This window comes from Aplidium turbinatum, chromosome 13 (assembly GCF_918807975.1).
Source record: "Aplidium turbinatum chromosome 13, kaAplTurb1.1, whole genome shotgun sequence".
NCBI classification, from domain to species: domain Eukaryota; kingdom Metazoa; phylum Chordata; class Ascidiacea; order Aplousobranchia; family Polyclinidae; genus Aplidium; species Aplidium turbinatum.
This window is the reverse complement of record NC_137484.1, coordinates 22,709,635-22,718,051: the sequence shown is the minus strand read 5'-3', so window position 1 is coordinate 22,718,051 and position 8,417 is coordinate 22,709,635.

Sequence of the window (8,417 nt, the reverse complement as noted above, 5' to 3'; positions counted from 1 at the left end):
GAAATGATAAGTGAAGCTGAATAACATGATGCGTTTTACTGGTGCAAATTAAGCTGCATAATGTTATTTAACTAAATGCTTGGTGAACAGCCTCTTTAAATTTTCAACGATAAGTGTAGCTATGGGTGAAAAAGAAAGTTTTTCTTCAGAGGTAATTTCAAACACAAAACACCTGATGGACCCAAAAAGCTAAAATTTACAACAGTTGTGATGACATTAATATTAACATTTTAAAATTTTTCCCCTGAATAGATCGAGAGAAAGATAGCACAAAGCCAAAGTCGCTGATCGCAGTTTCCGCTAACCCTAACGCTAACCCTCGCTGATCGCAGTTTCTGCAAACATTTTTCTGCACTTTCCGCTAACCCTAACCATAGACTAATCTATGCTCTAAACCTAACCCTCGCTGATCGCAGTTTCCGCAAACATTTTTCTGCAGTTTTCGCTAACCTTTACCCTAACTCTAACCATAGAGTAATCTATGCTCTAACCATAGACTCCTTAAGTAAAGGACTGGAATGTTGCGATCTCGGGGTTTGCAACTTGAGTCTGATGGATTAACTTGAGTCCGGGCTAAAATGACTTCTAGAGAAGCTAGAAACACAATCTTGGATTCCGGATTACGGTTTTTGAGGATGGCGAGTTCAATAGTGTTATTTTCAAAACCATCTGTGGTCATTTTCAAGGTCAAAATATTATATTTTAAGGTCAAATTACAGAATTTTGGTCATTTTTGCGTTTAAATCGTAAAGCAAAACTGTTTGAAAGAAATCTGTGACGAAATACGCTATTACATAAACATCATATGTATTTCTCAACACTATGGCTATTATCTAAAGGAGTCTCTGATTACAATAAAATGCACAAATTGACCAGACATAACAAGGTGACACCATAATAGACAATGTTTATCACTAGTTGGAAAGCTTTTCTTGCCTCCTGAGGCATCCCAAAGACTTTTCTTTGTCACTTACGTTGAGGACATAAGCTTTCAATAGAATGTTAGCTAAAGCAGTACAAACAGCATTATTATGCTACTAGAGCTAATAAAGGTGCATCTACAAATGATAACAACTCAGCAAAATGAAACCGGCAACGCATTTTCAGTCTTGTCATGGAAATTACAGCTATGATTTCAGTAAATTGTTACATCACAAAAGCTTGGAACCACAATGTTTTGCAAGGGCATATGAAATCACCAAAATATTTCCCAAAATAAATAAAAAGAACTTCAAAGAACTTACGCCGTGTAGAGAAAATATCTTACACAATAGATGCTGTAGGTGCACAATATCATATTTCGTCACAGCCTTCTTTCAAAGAGTTTTGCTTTACGATTTAGATGCAAAAATGGGCAAAAATGACCAAAATTCTGTAATTTGACCTTAAAATATAATATTTTGACCTTGAAAATGACCTCAGATGGTGTTGAAAGTTACACTATTGAACTAGCCATCCTGAAAAACCCTAATATGAAATCCAAGATTGTGTTTCTAGCTTCTCTAGAAGTCATTTTAGCCCGGACTCAAGTTAATCATTCAGACTCAAGTCATACAAACCCCGAGCATGGGAGGTTCCAGTCCTTTACTTAAGGAGTCTATGGCTCTAACCCTAACCCTCGCTGATCGCAGTTTTCGCAAACATTTTTCCAGTGATGTACGCGCATACAAAAAATATTGACGCCGTCAGCGTAAACGCAAACGTTCAATAAAACATACGCCAAATGCGTCAACGCAACTTGTAAAAAAAGTTGGCGGCGTCAACGTCAGCGCATACACTAGCGCAGGGCTTCCCGATTGGGGGTGCTCGCACCCCCAGGGGGTGCGAGTAGCTGTTGCTGGGGGTGCGAGAATCCACCGACGAAGAAGAGTTATACCGCGTATATATAGAGATGGATTTTGTTTAACGAGGGAGGTGGTGATTATCTCTCAGAGCATTCTATGTTGGCCCATACAGCACAATGCACAACAACAATACTGGTAGGCCTACCACCCAACAAGTTGCTGATAACAAAAAGGCTGTGGTCCGAACGTCACGCGATTGGTGGCGGATAATGTGATAATATTGTGTCAGCAATTTGCTCATTGTTGGCAATTGTTTGCTCGTTGTTGGCAATTTCTTATCGTACACATTGGGAAAGTACGCGTTTTAAGCGAGAACGAAGTTTTTACTGAGGCAAAGGAAAGTGTCAGCTACTAGTCAGGCTAAAAACAGAACTGGTATTGGCCTGACTAGCAAGTAGCAACTGGCATTACACGCCGGTGGTCCTTGCAATAAAGGAATGGCAGAGGCAGGAGAAAAGTCAAAGATCTTGATTAACGCCATTATGTTCTCAGTTTGCGTTATTTCTTTATTTATTCACTGTTGCATTTTGTGTGATTGCGCTGTTGAAGGCTGTCCTTTTTTCTATTCGTTAGCCATATAAAGACCGGTGAGCTGCTTTACTGCGTTGTTTTCGTACGCATTTTGAATTTTTTTTTCTCAGAACCACTCCGCTTCAAAACAGGGGGTGCGAGATTGGCTTCATCAATCCCATGGGGTGTGGGGTGATAAACGAATCGGGAAGCCCTGCACTAGCGTAAACTCATTTTGTTTGCTAGGTGCCAAACATTCACACGGTATAAACCACTCGAAACAAACAAGTTTTATTTTGAATTTCCACGAAGAAACACAAGCATCTGAAAGTGTTCATCTGACATTTTGCTGTGTTTTGGTTCCAATATGTCTTTGCCCACTGAAAATATTCTTTCAACTGCAGCGCTGGAAAGTGTTGGCGCGTTGTAGAGAAAAAAATACATTAGAAAGTATGCGTTGACGCTATGCGCTAAAAAACCGCAAAAACTTTACGGCGTAGCCTCAAGCGCAAACTATCCAAAAAATGTGGCCGCAAGCGTGAGCGCAAACAAAAAGTCTACGCCGCAAGTATGCAGCGTAGAATTTGCAGCGTATACATACATCTCTGCATTTTTCCGCAGTTTCCGCTTACCCTAACTCTAACCATCAAGTAATCTGTGCTCTCTAACTTTAACCCTCGCTGATCGCAGTTTCCGCAAATATTTTTCCGCAGTTTCCGCTAACCCTAACCCTTGAGTTGTTTGCGGAAACTCCGATCAACGACTTTGGCTTTGTGCTATTAAGGCAGTGGCTATTTGACCGGCTCCGGTCTTTGAATCTGAAACACTATTTGACCGGTCATGACGTCACTACATAAGCGCTTTTTTTTTTTTTTCAAAGCAACAGACGAAAAGCGCCGATATAAGTTCTAACTTCAACACGTATTCTCCAACTCAGTCCGTGGTGCGTGCGATACGTTTCTGGCTGCCTATTTAGAGGGGATGAGTTCGATACCATCTGGAAGCATTCTTTTTTTTTCATTTTTTTTTATCTAAATTTTGACCCGAAGCGCATTTTTGTGGTCAATTTTTAATTTGAGTAGCCTACAGCCCATTTTTTATGTCTTTTCAAATGTGAGTAATACTGTTAGAGTTTTTTTAATTTGCTGGAATTTGAGAATTTCTCTTGGTAATTTTCCGATCGTCATAAGTGAACGTGTGTTGCCGAACGACCCTACATTTTTCTCTCAAGTTAGTTATATACAATACTTCTTTAAAAAATAGTTTTACCATTATCATTTTTTTTAAAAGAAGTATTGTATATAACTAACTTGAGAACTATTAACTAACTTGGACTGTAGGCTACTCAAATTAAAAATTGACCACATAAATGCGCTTCGGGTCAATCAAAATTTAGATAAAAAAAAAATGAAAAAAATAATGCTTCCAGATGGTATCGAAGATACCATCCGGATTGGCAGCCGGAGACGTATCGCACACGCCACGGACTGAGTTGAAGAATACGGGTTGAAGTTAGAACTTATATCGGCGCTTCTCGTCTGTTGCTTTGAAAGAGAAAAAGAAAAAAGCGCTTATGCAGTGACGTCATGACCGGTCAAATAGTGTTTCAGATTCAAAGACCGGAGCCGGTCAAATAGCCACGGCCTGCTATTAAACTGCGATCAGCGACTTCGGCTTTTTTAAATTTTTTCTTTCGATCTTTTCAGGGTACGAACTAGGTTGCACCCGTGAACACTCACGTGCCCCAGACATGTACCGTAACTTCTTCATTTTCATGTTAAATCAACGTATGACAATATTGAATTGGTGTAAAATTGGCAAACTGTCCAAACTTCTAAACTAATGACCTACGAAAAATTTATCACTCCTTAAAATTTCTGTTACAAACAAATAACAATCCTAATGAATACGCCACAATGGCCATTTATAAAGCATACGGCTATTGCCGCCACAATCCAAGGCTTGTTGATTTGGCGACGGTAATGTTTTTGCCGTAGTAGATGGAAGCTAATTTCGGGGGCTGTAGATATAGGCCTACTACCTTATCACCTCAACTATATTTCCTGCTAAAGGGCAAAAACTAACCCAAACTTAGGAGAACCAGAAATGAATACGTACTCAACTTGCCAAAGACTGAGCTGGACACTTGGCCACTTTGTCGAAAACGCAGTATTGCAACTTGCCAAATTTTAACTTCTTCTCTGCAGTTTTGCTCGTTTATGAATTATGATTTAGCAAGTCAATCAGTGTTGCCAGAGGTCCGCAAATATTTTTTTCACAAGTCAAGTCAATTTATTTTGTTTTAACAAAGTGCCTTTAAATTTATCAAAATTACTAGAAGACAGTAACTCTATTTTTGGTGAGCAATAAAAGCAATGTAGACAGAAAAACAGACGAACAAAACATGCACCCAAACAATATAGCGTACCAAGAAGCCTATAAAAAAACACGAGGTTATCGAGAGAAGAATCCCGCCAAGGCAATATTTCGACAGAAACAATGACATAACAAGGTAATGTGTCAATTTGCCGATTTATAAACATTTAAAAACTGCTGCTCTCAATGAAGCATCCTTCTTTGCAAACTACAGCTTTTTTTATCCGTAACAACATCAAGCAATGGAATAGAGGTTGAGAGACATCAGCGCCTGCTTCGTCACTTTAATAATTTGTCTCAGTTTCTCATCTTCGAAAATTTAATTTCAATACATATAGAAAAATGTGAGAAAAGTTTTATCAAAGGAAACGTGTTTTTCAACTAAAAAACAGTTTATCAGTGACCCTTCTCTTTTCGTGAAAATTGCAAGGTTGTTGTCGACAGCGCCTTTGGAAACTTTGAAGTTGCCATGGGTGGCAAGCTTAGTTTATGCGGCTTGGTTTGAAAATTGAATTTAGTAGACTGTCAGAAGTTAACTTTTTATTGCCGGCTATTTGTTTCATGCCAATAAAAGAAAAAATTAACTAAACATTTTATTTTTAGCATCAGCTACAATATAGTTAGCTTTGTAAGATTTAAGATGAGCTTGTCGTACAGGGTACAAACATGTGGACAATTGTTTGAGGAGCAATTAGAGTGCATCTTTTCAGAAAACATGATTGATTGATTGATTGAATCTTTATCCTCGGACTGGGAAAGCTTCTTGCATAGCTTAATCCTGGCAGTTTCGCATACTTGTAGAGGCTTTAAATCACTGACGCAGGTCCGGTCACCGAGATTGACAGAGTGAAGTTTCCGATTGTTGAAGTCTTGTTGCTGGGGAACTATTCCATCCATTAGATGCCGCTGAATGGAGAGCAGTCCTTAACATGCGTTGCTCAAGCGCACACCCCGAGAGTCGAACCAGTGCCGCTTGATCTTGAAGCTTCTTCGTTCCAGAAGTGACGTGCTAACCAATTGAGCTATGCAGACAAAAACAACTAAATTTCACAGAAATAACAAACAAAGCAAGAACACTAATATAAAACTTTAATGTTATCTTTATCGATTAACCCCTGCTTTGTTATGGCAAGTGACCTATATCATTATTATTAATTTGCATCAGACAAAGCTGTCCATATTCAAAACAACAAAATACCGGTAGCGCAAACTGCAAAGATCACAAAGAACCACTTTTGATGATGATGAAAATCGAAACTAATTTTTATTGAATTTTACAGGTTTTGTAATGAAACTATTCTCGCAAACAGGTGGAATATTAGGCTGTTATTATAGTAGGGAGGGGCACAAAATTGCAAAATCAACAATTTAATAATGAGTACACCTGAACTTTATGCTATGGATCAATGTCGAAGCAATAAAATTTTTTTTTTTACTTTGGTCGCAAAAACCCCCCGGATAATCAGATATCAAAAATGGGGGGGGGGGGGGCGCAGATGGTTTTTCAGAGATAATGCCAGAACCACTTGTCAGAAATGCTTGCAATTGATCTTAAAAGATGCAGAATAACAGTCTGAGCAGTTTGAGACCTTATTTTTTAATCTAACAGAACATCAACATGATACATTTTTTAAAAAGTGAGATTTTTCGTTTTTCTCACCCCAGCAGTTTGAGACCTTATTTTTTAATCTAACAGAACATCAACATGATATATTTTTTAAAAAGTGAGATTTTTCCTTTTTCTCACCCTAAAACGTTATTTGCATTTTCTCAGAGTTTTGAATAAAAACAAAACATGCTTACAAATTACCAAATAATAGGTTAGTGATGGAGTAGTTATAATAACAGTTACCAGTCTTCTTCTGTAGGTTGGAAGAAACAGTTAAAGTTTTCTATGGTCTTAAACTGAAGGAACATAATAAAGTAAACTAGGTGAAGTACGCAGAAATACATACAAATAAGTACGCAAAAATAACCTCTAAATACACGCAGTAAACACAGGAAAGTGTTGCAGTATGTAAAGAGATAGAGTCCACAAAGTTGCAATACTTCGAACACGTTCTCCCAGAAAGTTCATTCAACATTAGATGTGGTTAACGTTTCAATGGCAAAGTCAAAATCTTCCTATGTTACGGTTGAGGAACGCTGAAGTTTACTCAGGTAAACTTTCAGGTTCTGGGCATATATTTGCATCGGCAAACGTACTCTCAATGTCACTGATGACTTGCAAAAGTTTCCTGTTGAACATAAGGCAAGGATGCGTGTGACAAAGGAGATGTTGAGGAATATGGTCAACACCAAGATCAATAGCAACCATTTCATCCACATGAAGATTATGTGTAGCTGATGGTTATTGGTTAATTTTGGAGCAATGGTTACTTACTAATCAACACATCAACTGTTTTGTAAATAGTTGGCCTCACAATGTTCGAGCTCTCTGTAATATGTCTGTATTCTTTGGGAATGCAATCACTTGAAGATTCATCAGTAATAATGCGACTATAAGGCCTTTTCTTACTTTTAGATTGTTCCATTTCTGGAGAATAATCATCATGGTCATCAGTTTCCATTGCAACTTCAACAGCTTGTGCATCAATAGCTTCAACAGCACTTGCTGTTCAAAGCCAATTCTTCTTTCCTTTCTTTCTCCTTTTGCTGCATCTTCTCAAATGTACAATCTTGATCAATTTTCCTTTCCATGCATTTTTGCCATCTTCTATCTTCTTCACAGCATTGCTTGCGAACTGTTCTCATATAGTCTAATCTTCTTCTTTTTGTGTACAGTACCATGCCTGTTCCAGGCTTAGGCATTTATGCATAGTTCTTTCCATTTATTCTAGTATTTGACCGACTGACCGTATTACAAATTGTTGCGGCTGGAAAGTATAGATGATCCTTGAGGTTATTGAGAAAAGTAAGACGCTGTTTTTTACAGTTGTTTTTCTTTGATCTTTCCACAAAAAGCTCTCTGTTCTAATTGTTCCTTCCTCATGACATGGCCAAAAAAACTTGTTTGTTGCTTGATGATAGCGTAATAAGCATGTTTCATTTGGCTCCCAAGTAAACGACAACATGCAGTACACCATCATCATCATATCGAGGTTGATAACCATGAATCATGTAACACAGCAGGCAGCTGAAAGCAGCAAAGGGACATGTAGCCACCAAGTCAACTGCTTTTAGTTATTTGGCATGACATTACGGCTGAGGGAATTACAATCAATCAAGTTTATTTTTGCATTTAGTAGATGCAGAAAAATTATTAACCACAGCATGAAGGAATTACTAGTGATATTACTATAATAATTAATTACTAACCATCAACTTCTACTGAATCAAAAGAAGACAGCAAAAAGACCACAGTGGGCCATCACATTAGCGGTTCATTTTTTAGTAAAAAAATAAAAAAAAACAACGACACCACATAAGATGCAACTGAATTGGTTTTAACAAGAGAAGCAAAAGTAGAGAAAAAACAAAAACTACAAAAACATGCTGCTACAATGTCAACAGCATTAATATATTTTTAGACTTGTGTACCAACATACTACAAACAATACTTAACACAATACAATAATTATTCCAACTATATCTTCTCAAACCCGACCTGATTTTATACCGTAATAGATTGGATGTGAATTTTAAAATTTATTCAGGAAAGACTTGTTATTGCCTAGAAGTTATTTG